This window comes from Haliotis rufescens, unplaced genomic scaffold, assembly GCF_023055435.1.
Source record: "Haliotis rufescens isolate VD_foot unplaced genomic scaffold, xgHalRufe1.0.p SCAF_16, whole genome shotgun sequence".
Classification (NCBI taxonomy): domain Eukaryota; kingdom Metazoa; phylum Mollusca; class Gastropoda; order Lepetellida; family Haliotidae; genus Haliotis; species Haliotis rufescens.
In genome coordinates this window covers 21,929,099-21,945,708 of record NW_025963846.1, presented here as the reverse complement: position 1 = coordinate 21,945,708, position 16,610 = coordinate 21,929,099, and the positions used below count along the sequence as shown (strand labels likewise).

The window sequence follows — 16,610 nt, the reverse complement described above, 5'->3', positions numbered from 1 at the left end:
TCACACATTGTGGGTAATACCCAGGTCTTAGGCGTGACAAGCGGACACTTTAACCACTAGGCTACCCCACCACCCACACAAGTCTACAGACATAATCAACCTAATATTGCATCGACTCATGTTACTGTACTGAAATGTCAGACCAAATGGGTTGTGCTGTTCTATACCAACACGCTATGTGCTGACATGGCTTTGTTGTGGCATAATCTTTCACTAAAGGAGCTTACATTGAGAAATTGGTTTATAACTACACCACACCTGTATCTTGGTCACTGTTCATATTTCTTTAGAAAGCATTTTCTCAAAAATAGAAAAGGGAAGACAAAGCTTTTTTGCATAATCACTTCATTCTGATTAAAGCATGGGTTAAAAATATTTTCAAACGCCAATTTTCAGTGATGATGATACACAAGCATAAAAAGGTTTTACGTCAGTGCTGTTCTGAACGCACCTTATCTGATAAAAGGCTCACCATTTGCGGCACCGAGTATCTTCATCAATGCAGCGAAACGTTCTGGATGCAACAGGATGAGTGAGGGAGTGTATTATGCTGCAGTCAGCAATATTACCTCTATGTCACGATAACCAATAGGTTATCAAGTCTGTTCAAACAAACCTACAGTTTATAGCATTAGTGGTGATCCAACACAATGCGGTATGATGACACACTGTCATACAGCATATATTACTTGGAGCCATGGAGTATTGTTTCACATGTTACCATTCACCTGAGGTATAATTAGTTTTCTTTGGGTATTCAGCACATTAAACTACCTTGGCTCCAGTATGTATAGCTCGTATTTAACCTATATGTTGACATTTTTAAAAAATAAGTCTGCTAAAAAGTGCTGTTTCAGGTGATTTCTTATTTGTTCTTTTACATCACACTATTCCAGCAATGTGACAGCTGTCTGTAAATAATCGAGTCTGGAACAGACAATCCAGTGATTGAAATCATGAGCATCGATCCACACAATTGGGATACAATGACATACATGAACCAAGTCAGCAAGCCTGACCACCCTCAGCTTCTTACATTTGTTTGTTTGTTGTTTATGCCACACTCAGCAATATTTCTGCTATAAGACGGTGGTTGGTAAATAATTAAGTCTGGACTAGACAATCCTGTGATCAATATCATGAGTATCGATCCACACAATTGGGATACGATCCCATGCATCAACCAAGTCAGAAAGCCTGACCACCTGATCCCGTTAGTGGTCTCTTAGAACAAGCATAGTCACATTTTACGGCAAGCATGGGTTGCGAAATACATATACCTATTCTACCCCGGATCTTCACGTGTCTGACCTCTTACAAAAAGAAAAGGTTGCTGGGGACCAATTCTAACCCGGATTCCCCAAGGAGTTGGTGCACCAGATGGTCCTATTACTGTAGCAGCCATTAAGGGCCTTCACTGTATCCACCCTGTGTAATAATCATTTCATATGCACCAGTCTCCATTCTTAAACCACTACTCTGAAGTTTCAATCTTGTCAGTTTTATTTCAGGCAAGTCAACTTAGCTAATGATAACAATCTGTTAAAATGTAAAATGGGATCATTAAGTTAGAAAGTGGAAAGATTACAGTACAGATGGATGCACTAAAAGGATGCTGTTTCATTGAAGTTCCAAACACCAAAAGCAGGAGAGTTCAATGTCACACCATCACTTGGAAATGTCAAAAGAATATCTGTGAGAACATGATAATGCTGATAAAACCTGAAAATACTGACATTTTATTTAATTTTTTAACAATCCTAAACACACATTTCAACTCTTTTTGGTTTCACAGTAAATTGGTCAATAAAACACTGTATGAACGGGACCCCAACCTAACATGGAATATCATATTTATTCTCTGACGATATTTCTACTTTCATTAACATTGTTTAACATCATAACAAACTGTTGCTCCTCGCGTTGCTTTCCTGCATTGTATGCTGACACTGTGCAACTGTGTAAACCAATTTATATAATAAGCAAGCTTTCAGGTCAACCATACCTTAGGGGGAAATGTTTCCTTAATTGCTGAAATGTGTAAAACTGTTTTAGTAAATATCAAATTGTTTGACTGATCCAAACTTGTGGCAATGTATACTGGAAGAAGAACATGTTAGTTTTGGAGAAAAAATGAGTCTGTTAACTGCTTTTAGCGAACAACTGAGTTTGGTCCTAAAAGCTTTCAGAAATTAGCAAACACCAATTCACACAAACCTTCAAATTCCTTTGTTATATTCCCTTTATCAACAGATCAGAATTCTGTTTTAATGCTATTAGAAATCAATTTTAACCTGAGCTTGTGATTAAAACCACCATAAAAACATTTTAGTACATTACTGAGAAATCAATGGCATTGTTAATCAAATCATACTTAAAATCAAATGGCACAGAGACGGTGTTTTGTACTCCCAAAAGAGAAATAAATTTGGCATGATTGTAAAATAAAACAGCTTTCTGTGGCAGTCAATGCCTGACTGATGATATGTGGCAGTGTCAAGATTTGTGTCTGAAAAATGTAAAAAGAGAAATCACACTTGTGATTAAAAGAAGCTGACATAAAATATCCCTACACCAGACAGGATGACAAGAGTTCTCTAACCATGGAAAAACTCTACTGTGTGGGCATTTCTGATGCCCTCCTCTTGCATCCACTGTATAAGCTATGGAGGTGTAACACGACGGCTACATCATGATATGACTCGTATCACACTAGGGGATAAAAAACATATAATGCTAACAAGCAAATTCAGAAAAGTTAAAAAAGATTGGACTCACAAGCATCAGAGAAGTTATCCCTTTTTCTATTTAATGACAATCTTTCCTCTCAGCATAACAGTGTTATTGTGTGCATTGTGTGTAGTTCTATGAGTAGTTTTTTTATGCTGCTCTTAGCAAAATTCTTGCCATGACAGGGCAAGAAACTATATAATTTGTGGGGAACCAAACAAAGGTCTTCAGAGCTACAGGTCTCAATGCATCCACCGCTGCTGTTTTCACTGCGACAACAAAGATGTAGGAGTGAAAATACAGTGAGATAAGAGTCCCCTGAGAACTGGATAGCTCTGTTTATTCTGGATTGAGGTTCTATGTGAACAGTCAACATTGTTCCTTAAATGTGCTTCCTCCCAGGGGAGTCTTACATGATATAAACAGCAACAAGTGTGTGATGGTGTAATACACGGCAGTCAGCTGTCTCGCAGCTATGTCACCAATAAATGTGACCAGTAAATAATCAAGTCAAACAGATTCTGTTTGTTTGTTGATCAAAGCATAGCACTTGCCAATATTTCAGCTGTATGATAGCAGCCTGTAATTAATCATGTTTGGATCAGACAAGCCTGTGATGCCTGTGACCATTGACTGCCCTATCCAAAGAGGGGGCCATATTCCAACCAGGAGTGTGAGTGAGTGGGTATGGTTTTATGCCGCTTGTAGCCATATTCCAGCAATACCACAGCAGGGGGGACACCAGAAATGGGCTTCACACATTGTACCCATATAGGGAATCAAATCAGGTCTTCGGTTTTCCCTGCCATGGTATTGCTTGAATATTCTAAAAGCAGTGTAAAACCTTACTCACTTACTTAATCCTCATTGCGGCCAGCTTTTATTGCAACTACAACCATGTGATGCTTGTGACTAATTCTGATGAAGAGGTTAGGTGAAATGGGGGTTTAACTTTGTGTTCAAGATTATTGCACTACAGTGATGTGCATGTGTGCGTGCATGTGGCTGCTTGTACTAGTCAAGACTAATGCTGGTTTTAGAGAGATAGCCCATTGAGATACCATGCTGCAGCTTAACGTGGATACACAACTCAGACACAGTATACTGACTAAGATGACCAGTCCTTTTAGCCCCTTAATGCCAAATAAGTTTACAACAAGTACCATCTTTTAACGTCTTTTGGTATGAGGGTCAAACCATCGACCTTCTGCTTACCAGACAGACACTCGTACCACTACAACACGGAGGCGGGCAGACACTCGTACCACTACACGGATGCGGACAGACACCCGTACCACTACAACACAGATGCGGTCAGCCACCCGTACCACTACACGGATGCGGTCAGACACTCGTACCACTACACGGATGCGGTCAGACACTCGTACCACTACACGGATGCGGACAGACACTCGTACCAATACACGGATGCGGACAGACACCCGTACCACTACAACACAGATGCGGTCAGACACCCGTACCACTACACGGTGCGGTCAGACACTCGTACCACTACACGGATGCGGTCAGACACTCGTACCACTACACGGATGCTGACAGACACTCGTACCACTACACGGATGCGGACAGACACCCGTACCACTACAACACAGATGCGGTCAGACACCCGTACCACTACAACACGGATGCGGTCAGACACCCGTACCACTACACGGATGCGGACAGACACTCGTACCACTACACGGATGCGGACAGACACTCGTACCACTACAACACGGATGCGGTCAGACACCCGTATCACTACAACACGGATGCGGACAGACTCTCGTACCACTACACGGATGCGGACAGACACTCATACCACTACACGGATGCGGACAGACACTCATACCACTACACGGATGCGGACAGACACTCATACAACTACACGGGTGCGGACAGACACTCATACCACTACACAGATGCGGACAGAGGCTCATACCACTACACGTCCGACCAAGATTATTGCACTTATATAGCGACGTGCATTCACGTGTATGTGTGTGTGGCTGCTTGTACTAGTCTGGACTGATGCCGATTTATAGTGCTAGCACACTGAGATACCATGCCGCAGTGTAACATGAATACCCCACTCAGACACAGTATACTGACTCCGAGCCGACCAGTCCTTGTTTTAGCCCCTAAATGCCGAGCGCCAGACAGGGTAACAACAAGTACCATCTTTTAACGTCTTTTGGTATGACGCGGCTGGGGATCAAACCCCGGACCTTCCGCTCTCCGGGCGGACGCTCTACCATTAGACCACGGGGGTGGTCTTCATTTCAGTAAAGAAAAATAATGCTGTTCAGTATTTTTCAATATCCCAAATTATCAAAAGGCACCAGTTTACCACTAGGCTGATCTGCATAGCAGGTTTAATCCAGAAATATTCAATGGGTTCTGCTCTGGAAACGGGCACTTCCCTCATTTTAAGTAAAGTCTAACTTGCCATCATCATGATCATGGAAACATAAAAAAAATTATTAAAAAAATAACAAAAGTCCCAAATTCACAAAAGGCACCAGTCCACCACAAGATTGATCTATATATGAAAAGTTTCAAAAAGAAATACTTAACAGTTTTGGAGTTCTGCCCTGGAAACGGAAAACCAATAGCTGACGGATGGACGGACAGACAGAGGTTCTGAACCATTTACCATGTTGGTGAAACCCACAAGTAGGGTGTTGAAAAACCAAGATTCATAATCAGTACGAACAGGATCCTGGCAAGATGAAGGGACACAACTCTGCCCAGGGAATTGAGCTTTATTAGAGAATGGGCCAACCATGCCCCAGGCTGTGAGGACAGGAAATGAGCTCACTCAATCTGGCTTCTGTAGTGCATGGATTATGTATTATATCTTGACCAGGAGTCATTGCAAGAAATATCATAAATTTATCTGCTACTATATTTTGCCAACAGACCCCTGAAGATGCTGCGAATTTGTGTAAAATACACATTAAATAAACTGAAATATGTAGACAAATCAAGCCTTGGTGTATCCAATATGAAAAAAAATATGTTAATACACAATTGCAATAAAACTAGTGTGAATATTACAACTATAAGATAAAACTGTTGAATAAAGTGATTGCGTATCAGCGAATCGTAAAATTCACTTACCGACAGTTACATTCAGAAAAACGTGTGCAACAAACAAACTCGAATACTAATGTTGCTGATCTGTGATTAAAATAATTGCACTATTCTTACATAGCAAGGTCCCTGGAGAGGGAGCTCCAAGCAGACACAGACTACATATTAGTACAATTAATTTAGTTTGAATGATTTACAGGGATCCCCACGAAAAAGGTTTTCAACTAAAAATACCAAAACGTCAAGAAACAGGTGAGTAAACAATATTTGAATAGTATGAATACCCTCTAAAAATTGTGGATACCCAATCAAAATGAAACCCCTGGGTAAAAGAACCAAAAGTTTATCGAGGGCTCTGACTAGGCAATAATTTGCATAAACAAAAATTACCATTGCAGACCTGCAATTAATATTAAATGCTTAATATGGCATCACAAAATACTTTTGCTCCATTCAAATGTAATGAATGTCTTTTACCATGAGCTATGACGGCGGTCTGTAAATAATTGAGTCTGGACCAGACAATCCAGTGATTGACATAATGAGCATCGATCTATGTAACTAGGATACAATGACATGCATCAACCAAGTCAGCGAGCCTGACCACCCAGTCCCGTTAGTCACCTCTTACCACAAGCAAAGTCGCCTTTTACAGCAAGCTTGGGTTGCTGAAGACCTATTTTACCCTGGATCTTCACAGGTGTCACTGGGATCGATAATACCCAGTTTCAATATATGTACCCAGTGCCCATTCATATGTTCATTTCTCATGTTCGATGAATTATTAACTTAAACTGTGCCATAACCATCTTAATACTTAATTTCCAATATTTATCACAATGCTGGCTCTGTGCTTCATTTGTAAAAAAATTTTTAAAAAAACTGAGCATAGGCGGATCAAGGCCCTATAAAGCACTTTCCTTCTCTTATATTAATTAGATGATGTCATAGTCATTGAAACTACCACCATCAAACTGGTTTCATTTGTAAGTTTGAAATACATCATACAGCTTTGATCTGACACTTGAAGTTTTTGTACTGCACCACGAATAACTCCTATTATTTAACACAGACTTAGATAAGTCATAACGCTACAGCCTCTTTGTTCAAGTGTGCCCTTGATAATCCAGCAATATCACGCCGGGGGACATCGGAAAATGGGTGGCTTCACACATTGTACCGATGTGGGGAATCGAACCCGGGTCTTCGATGTGACGAGCCAACGCTTTAACCACAAGGCTACCCCACCACCCCTTTATGATTTTAACGTTCTCCCGGAATATCTCAGTACCCACATGAAAACATTGTTTCCTGTAACCAGACACTAAAAAATAAAAAATTAAACAGCAAACATGAAGAACTGAACTGAATACTTGTTCTAAAAGAGATCTTGTATGGTTCAATTTAGATGTGCTTTGGAACTTTAATTCTGAAATAGAAACTTTATTTGAACTTTACTATACACACCATGTATGAAAGATGATTGTGTTTCATACTTTGAACAAGTTTCAAGAAATATTTATTGATACCTTCTGAAGGCACAAAAACTTCTAAGCACAAAAAGGTTTGAAGAACAAAAAGACACTTTAGTAAGAATTATTGTAAAATCTATTTATCAGAATACAGAAATGATTTATGCATGATAAACATCAATTTTCCAGAAGATATCGTGAATGCTTTCAAGCAAACATTACACGCACAAAAGAATATGCTTCCAAAGACATGAAAAAAATATTGATATTGAAATTAAAAATAGCCAATTTACCATTAGACAACCTTTATGAAAGATACATGAAAAAAGAAATGTTGAGTTCATATGAAATATATGGTTCACAAAACTAACACGATCACGTCCCCAGCTGATGGTCAGAAATATGCAGTAAAATATAATCCAAGCGTATCAAATACGCAACAAACATTACAGATACGCTACAAAAATAAAATTTGTGCGTATCATCAAAATATTGTGAAGTAACCCTGCGTATTCGATTAGCAAATCAGCAACTTATTTTGAAATTATAAACGGGCATTGCGTCAACCTTGCCAAACTCCACGATGACAGTCACATCATGATCATTTGCCATCACACTTTCGTGTGGAAGTATCGTGGTATTTTTGAGTCCTATAAAGCTCTCAAACCCACACGACACCAGTTTGCAGGGACTAGATGAATAGTGTTTTTAAATATTTAACTTAAATACCCACATGTGTAAAAACTAGTGGGTAACAGAAATTTGAATACGCAGATAGAATTACTGATACCCAATGATTTTAAAATGCATGGGTAAAATACCCACAACACCAAAAGCTTATCTGGAGCTCTGGGGTATGCATAGATAAAACTTTCAGTACAAATAACGACATTTTTCAACAAGGTGGTTTCGGTAATACTTCCGCCCATATCCCCCTAAAAAATAGAAATAACTAAAAGGATTAGGGAACAATGCATCCATATACAACCTTTAAAGGGGGATACCGGCGGATGTCTTCCCATGGTTTCAACCGAAAAGATTTCTTTACAATTCCAAGCAATACATACTGTCGAATCCATTTGGAAAAAACACAAAGTCATTAAAAAGAGTGATGCCCAGGTGTTTGGAGAGCTCTTAAAACTTACAATTCTCTCCTCCCAATTAGCAATTAGCTCAGGTTAATGAAGTGTAGCCAACAAACAGAACAGGTATTGTTGCCTTGATTATGTCATGGGAATTCCCAGGGTCATTGGAGGTGTGTGTTGACTCAATGAAGCCTGTGGTAAATACACTGCCCAATTATCTGTCACTGGACCTATTGTCTGGCCCAATCATCATATTTATTGTCCCTTGATTAAAGACCAGTAGATACACAGTTATACAAATTCTAACAACCAGCTGATAAGCAAGCAATGTGTACGGGGATATTGGTGTATATTGAAAATAACTTCATGGTCATGTATGTTTAGCCATTCCTTAATATTGAAAACTGTTGTTATTCTCTTAAGAAATAATCTTTCAATCAGACAATATTGAAGAAAGGTATTCATTGATAACAGTTGAAAACAAAGTATACTACACTGTGAGTTAGAAAAGTTAGTGAATTACAATTTAACGTCGCATCGGCATTATTTCAGCCATGTAGCGACATATAGAACAGAGAAGTTTTATTTGGTCAACATGTTTCCTAAGTTTCTCACATTCAATTTGAAAGAACTTTGAAATAATATTCCCAAATTATAACTGTGAAGTTTTATTTGGTCAACATGTTTCCTAAGTTTCTCAGTTATAATTCGGGAATATTATTTCAAAGTTCTTTCAAATGGAATGTGTGTAAAATGTGTGTATGTTGCTATGGTTGAAAACAGAAAATGAACCATGTTTGTTTAGTCACTGTCAATATCGCTATCAATGACAGTGTCAACAAAGTGGGATATCTGGCAATCAACACAGAAAATTCCCTGCCATTCCTATCGATCTGGCTTAAGGTGAAAAACGCATAAATCTCTTCACTGTTAATTATTAATTAATGTTCCATTCTCTGTCCATCAATGCCAACAATAGATCACGGTTGATGGAGTATGGAACAAACTAGACTAACAATGCAACCACCATTTTGAAACAAGTCAAGATGACAGTTCCACCGGTGAAAAGTATTGCTTCATCTTCATACCAAACCAGAAACTCCCTTTCATAAATGAAAATATGGCATTTGTATAAATTATGAAAGCGATGCGGCAAGATATTGCAGATTTCCAATCGTAAGCGTTCGCCGGTCAACATACCTTGAGCTTTCTAAACGTCAAACAAAGAAGACAAACAGCCCGCGTCTGGCAGCATGTTTCCGGGACACTTTCGCGCATGCGCAGGTTATATGCGATTGCGAGTGAGGACGTACTGTACCCATACAGATAGTTGGAAACTTTATATTGTCGGTAAGTCGCGATCGGTTTGATTATTGCAGATTTACTTGTGCATGTAGTGATGTTATGTCTTTGCGAAGCATCAATGTGTATATGGCGACATTGTGAGGTAGCGATCGCTAGCTAGACAAAGAAATCGTGAAGAGTGTATAGAGAAGCTCTCTTGAGCGTAGCATGGAGTGTTAACTGTGGACTGTCTAGGCGAGAAGCCTCATACTTTTCGAGCAGCGTGTTTAGACAGTTGTGGTCACTCGGAGCATTATCAACAAGTGAACCGGCCTCCACCGACAGCTTCTAATCATTCTCACATCTCCGACAGTTTATTTGAGGTTCTAGAATTTTAAGACAGGACCTATTTGAAGATATTTCAACTTCTGGTGGGTGAGTTTATATTTGGATAAGGAATGTTTTGGGGTGTGTCAGTTGAAATGTTCAAAAGTAATTTTGTAGAATTTGTTCTTGATGAACAAAAGTTAAGATTTTACAAATCAGAAAATGTGAGTAAAAACAAGCTGTGGCTCAACATGCCTCGTCTCAACTATGCCAGAACATGTGTGTTTCACTGTGACCCAGATAGCTCCAGAGATTAGGTACAGCTCGGGGCAAGATATGACTGGGAACAGTCCTATTGAGACTTTACACCTAATCCATCTCAAGGCTATTATAAAACCATGTGCTGTAATTGCATCAGATATGATTCAACCAGCCTCGGTTTCTGAGCATTTAAGACATAATTTTAAGTCGATTAACGCTGACTTCAATGCTTTTACTGGCATCCGCACAGCAAGTCTCTACCACATTCCCCGGACAAGGAGGGATGGGTCACCTACACCTGAATGGAATACCTGCTCACACATGGTTGCTAATGTGCGCTACCTGTGACGATCAGGCAAAATCTGTGGTGGGAGAGTCAGTTTCTGGTTACATTTGTGGTTGTTGTTTAACTGTATCAAGTGATGGTGCAGCCACTCAGGCAGAAAGGGAACATTGAGAAACTATGTTGAACAGACTGTACAATTTGGGTCATCTGAACTGGCGGCATTGAATATATTGCATTATATCCTGTTACAATACACTGTCATTCTGTACATGCTTTGTGTGATGGCTTATGGGAATATTGAATGTTAAACTGTGGAACATATTTATATTATTTGCTGTGACTTGTATGACCATCACCTTGTACATGCTGTGTGTAAACTTAAATCATGGCTGCGTAATTATGTTTGATGGCACGCATGCTATGGTGGCATATTATATTTTAAGCTACAAGAACATACTTAGACTATTTGATGACACATTTGGGGAATATTGTATGTTAAGCTATGATGGGAATATTGTATGTTAAGCTACGATGGGAAGATTGTATGTTAAATAATAAAAGCATTGGAAGTATTGGATAAAACGTTTTATATGATGGGTTCGATATATTTAAATTATGGAACATGGAATGTTAATCCATAAAACATTTAGATTATGTGATGAGACATTTGCTATGCAGAACGTCCAAGACATATTTAATCAAGGTACTCAGTAGCAATTATAATCTTCTATATAAGACAGGAGATGTGACATAACAATAGTACTAGCCGGTGCATCTTCTGAAATACTTGGTCGATTTATTGACATGAGTAGTGTATACATTGTCACACCTGATCAATGGTAATATCGTACTGGAGTTCATACATGATTGAGTCAATAGTCATCGATTTTGTCCGCCCCACACTTCACCATTACATACAATTAATCACGGATTAATGGTGGAAGCAAATACATCGCCGCTATTGCAAGTAACACACAGCTCAATGTGTGGTGAGTTGATACATCAACCAAACCAACCTCCAAAATTAAACCAAAATATTTGTGTATTTGGTCCATTAATTTATCTAATCTTGAAACTGATGAGTTTGCAATTTACCCCTATTTTCTTACTGATGACTGCTGTGTAGAAAATGTCATAGCCATGTATAGTCAGTGTCTTATCCTGACCATTTCATGGTGTTTTGGGAAAAAGTCTTTCAATGAAACAAGAAATATTGGCTCTTGGGAAGCTGAAAACCAACTGTTCAAAAGGGACAGCTTGTTATCGTTTGTCAACCATAGAGTACTGGGAGGAAAGACCACCACGTCATTCTTTCTCTCTACAGAAAAGTCTTCACCAGGAGATGCTTCACAATTTTTCTTATTGGCACCAGCATGGCTTAGATTAATCATTTGCGTGAGAAATACATCAGAGATGTGTCTTGTATTTTTTCTGTTTCTGAAATAATCAATATACATTAGTTGTTGGCACAAATTGGGACTTGGATAATATTTTCATTTTGTCATGGACCGGAAAAAATATGATAAAAATGGTCTTTAGTAATTAACGTATAATTCAGCTTTGCATTCCCCTAACAAAGCATTAGCCAGTGCCATTTCCATATTAACAGAAGCGTAATAGCTGAATACAGTTTTGGCCATGGGTATAATGTAATTACAATTTTATTGGCTGTTTAGGTTGTTGTGTGGTGGTACATAATTCTATCAGCTCTTTTTAAATGGAAATTTCAGCGTGGAAGCCAGGCATTGTATTTTGGTAATCTCGAAGATAAGACTTGATGGTCAGGTCGTTATTAGACTTTCTGCTGCAGCATTTGAGTTAACACTGATGACAGAGTTTTGTCAATAGTAACAGATCGCAGATCGTACAATCGCACAGGAAGTTTAAGCTGGCTCTGTGTAGGAGTTTGGAATGGTCTTGAAATAAACGAGAAAGTTCTGTAGTGAGAACAGCGTGGTTGCTTTGTTATTGTGGAAGGCATGTGTAGCACCAGCCATCACTTGTGTTGTTTGAGAGCGGCGATTTCCATCTTCAGCACCTAATCAGGGGGTATTTCTGTGTGAAATTTGAGGTTACAGGAAATTTGAAGATCATCAGAAAAAGAGGGAAAATAAACTGGTTTTCAATTTTACACAGCCTAAATCTGTCGATACCTCAATTTAGTTTCCTCTGAAGGACGGTTAGTGGGTTAATTTCTTTTCTAGTCAATTTCAGTGGCTAGGTTTTATTTAAAGAAAAAATAATAACAATTGTCGATTTCAGATTTTAGTAATATTAGTCGCAACTTGAAGATATGAGAAACCTGTAACTTGTTTGGCTAGGGTGGTGATAAGACTGGCAGCATAACAGGAATGGCCACACCGAACAGCTTTTGTACATTTCTATCCTCAGTTTCAGAATTATTGAATCTGATCCAAATCTGTTACATATAACAAAACACTCTGTTGTAACAGTTTGCAGACTGTAACACATTGTATGTATTTGTCTTGCATTATTCTATAGTTCATCTTAATAACAATGACATGGCTGACAGGAAGGTAACAGTAAATCAGTGTGTATTACAGTGTGCTACTGTAGAGGGCCTGGTTGCATCAAGGATATGAAGCACTAATCCAGGAAATACCAACTTGTACATTTCACAAGATGCTGTGATCATTAGCTTCATGTCGGGATTCACATGAAAGTGACTGGGCTTAGGCGATTATTCAAACAACTTTCCGTGATACTTGTGTTACTAGGGATTCCTATATGAGTCAGTTGCAATGATAAACACGACAAGGATGGCGTCTTTACATGTCAATCGCACTTGAAAGTTTGCATCATGCCATGCGCTCTATTGCATGATTCAAATGATCAACCAGCCTCTGTTCATATGTCATTGAGCTTCAACAATAGAATATCAACTTTTGATTTAATTCTTGAGCGAGCTTATGTTGTTTGTTACATGCTCTTAATCGTTATTGTCATTATTGATGACAATGCTGATGAAAATGGCAGTTGGGTTTTGTTGCAGACCATTTGGTACTTGTCAGTGAAAATAAAACCATCTGTCAATTTCTCATACACTAACCATGAACCTTGAAGATCAAGACAGTAAGATCCAAGGAAGATTAGACGACAATAGCGTTATTAATAACTACTACTGACAGTGAAATGGGAGATTTGTTTGATTTAACAACCAGCGAAGGGATAGTCTTTGTCCACTTTACTCAAATTATTTATCCAACAGTTTAGTGTCTTTGATCTTGTGTAGTTCTTTTAGCATATAGGCTTAGTATCGTCTCCAGATCGAAAATGTGTTATTGATAAAAAACTAAGGTCATATTCTTGGATTATATCGGTCCATCAATCGATTTTCCTTGGAAGAAAATATTGATAATTAATGTCAGAATGTGATTGTGTAATTTAAACGTGACATTTCAAACACAGGAGGCAAAAGCAATTGTAAACATGGTCTGTGCGTATCAACATTACCAACCTGTTGAAATATTAAACCAAATTTTCACAAAGTGAAATTATGAAACATTTCCAAAATGTTTTATGTGAAGCAAGCTCTGAACCTATAAACAAAATCCCAAATTATTGTCTCCTCAAACTGCAAGGGTTCCGAATAGCATCTGTATGGTCGGTGTGACCAATCACGTCTAAAGTAATCATTTACAGATTTGGATCAGTGTAAATGTAGTCACTTACACCAATCTATGCCAGACTGTCGTTTCTTTCATGAGCCGTGAGTTTGTCTGTGGTTGTAATTGAGTGATATAAGGTGATCTTAGAGCTGGCATATCATAAGCCTCTTCCAATATGCAAGACTTCAACTGGCCCAGTACGAATATAAAGATGGTGAGGCTGAAGGCAGCCTTGGCACAATGTAAGTACATTGCATGTATAGAAAACTTATACTTCTGGAGGTAGATAAAACATCTTATCAATAAGGTCATTGTTCCACAACAAATGTTTACTTAAGTTAAGTAATTGTATTGATTGTTTGATGTCCTGCTACAATAGTGTATATTAAGGACAGATTTATAGCACATTTCACTAGGTAAGATATTGATTTTATTCCTTGAATGTCAGACATTGTTATCCTTTGAATTATTTATCGTCTATTATGCAGCCCCCAAAATGGTCTTTGCTGCTGTCCATAAAAAGCCAGCCATGTTTATGTGGCCATGTGGGTAGAGCATGTGATGTATGATGTCGTATCGCATGTCAATATAGAGATGTGTGTGTATGTCCAGCAGATAGTGGTATGACTATGAGTTGTTAGTTGCTATCTTATCAGTAGCATCCGTAGTGGATATAGGAATTATATTTGATTGCTCTATCAGGTTGTGTCATCAACATACATTGATAACTTCTGTGATGTGGGATAAAGTTGATTTAAGCCCACAGCTGGGGGCAGGTATTTCCTGTTGCTATGTCTAAGCCTCTGAGTGGAGAGTGTCTTTTGATTCTTCCATTATGACTTTGATATGTATTGGGTATTAAGTAATATGAAACATTCACATGAAATATTTTTCATAAAGTTGATTAAATTCAGTGTTTGCTGTGTCTATAAACATGGAGTAGTTATATTTTTAAATGCCTGACCACTTTGGATAATAAAGAAAATTAATAACAGAACAACTACAAAAATCATGCAAAATGAAAGTAACTATTAACTTTTTGAATAATAATTGGGCAAGCGTGTCGTGTCTAGTCACTCGCCACTGGAAACCTTTTGATAAGGTTTGTTTGTTTGCTTGCTTGCTTGTTCGTTGTTCAACGCCGCTCTGAGCAATAGCGGGGCTATATGACAGCAGTCTGTAAATAATTGATTTTGGACCAGGCAATCCAGTGATTGACATCATGAGCATTGATCAAAACAATTGGGATATGATGACATGCATCAACCAAGTCAGCGAACCTGACCACCCAATCCTGTTAGTCGCCTCTAAGCATGGGTTGCTAAAGACCTATTCTACCCCGGATCTTCAGATGTTATTTTATTCAGAGAACAAGGTACAAAGAAATATCTCTGTAAGAAGTGTTTAATCCAGTCTTGGAGCACTTCATTTTCTGACATGGAGTTCCAAAAAGTGTTTTTTAATGAAATGATTGCAGCATGATCACCAAGTGGGAATGAATATTTGAATGGAACATCTTTAGATAAAGAAAATTCAATTTGTTTGATGAAATGTTTCATAAAGTATTTGTGACTAAATCATGATTTTAAAACATTTGAAAAATTAGACGGCAAAAATGCCATTGAAATATCATTTGTAATGTTATCATTCTTTATTCAAATTAATATTCTGCAAGCAGCAAATACATTTGCCCAACTTCCAGTGCTCCTACACACCATGATGTCATGTACTGAACCACAGATGGTGCTATACATAATGGGTTCATTTTTTTAATATTTTACTGAACATAAAGACATCTGATACAGTTTTATTGATAACTGAAATAGATTATCTACACAACAGACGGACTGAGTTATTGATAGGAAAAAAATACCTATTGTTAATTGTGCTTCGTCAGTTGTCCTGTCCCAGTTAATTCAGTCGTTATATTGTAAACTGTATACATGGTATGTGAAAGCTTGGCGTGAAGTTCAGATACAGATGGCGCTTATCTCCGCTATTGTGTCCTCCAGGCTGGAGGCAGGGGATAAATTCAATTTGAGACAGGTTGTTATCAGCGTACAGGGCTCACTCCCTGTGGACCTGGCGTTATTTGTGTCCCTATGATCTGGCATCCGAGCAAGGCACAGTAGGTTCTGTCTAATGATCTAATGGTTGCATAACGATGAACTTGCATGTTGCTGAGCTTTGTTCAGGATGACTAACAGAGTTTATACTATTGGGTCATCCTTCAGTCAGCCTGACCCATTCGAAATTATGACTTGTGTGTATGTCGTATGAGGGCTGATTCTTCTTACCAGGGCATGGTTGATCATGTGATCAAAGGAATGCGATCAAAAACTAAATCCAATTCTATCATAAGCCTAATCAGATGGATGAAATCGGGGATACTGAGCAATCATTTTAGTCGTGTGCGAGGGGAAACGGAACGTGTGAGGAT

General features: G+C 38.5%; 2 protein-coding genes across 6 annotated transcripts in view; one reads left to right on the top strand and one right to left on the bottom strand.

Annotated features, from left to right (window-relative positions):
- LOC124119254 (plexin A3-like) overlaps nt 1–9,642 on the bottom strand; it is a 142,438-nt gene extending 132,796 nt beyond the window's left edge. For all 4 annotated transcript variants that reach the window (XM_048396992.1, XM_048397000.1, XM_048396999.1 and 1 more), the window contains exon 1: nt 9,584–9,642. The gene's annotated coding sequence lies outside the window, so the exon portion shown is untranslated. The remainder of the gene's footprint in view (nt 1–9,583) is intronic.
- A 13-nt stretch (nt 9,643–9,655) lies between these two features.
- The window catches only part of LOC124119250 (plexin-A2-like), a 233,609-nt gene continuing 226,654 nt past the window's right edge, over nt 9,656–16,610 (top strand). Inside the window, exon 1 of one of the 2 annotated variants that reach the window (XM_048396985.1) lies at nt 9,656–9,733. The gene's annotated coding sequence lies outside the window, so the exon portion shown is untranslated. Of the gene's footprint in view, nt 9,734–9,775; nt 10,103–16,610 lie in introns of those variants that run through there. The other variant, XM_048396986.1, reaches the window with a different exon arrangement.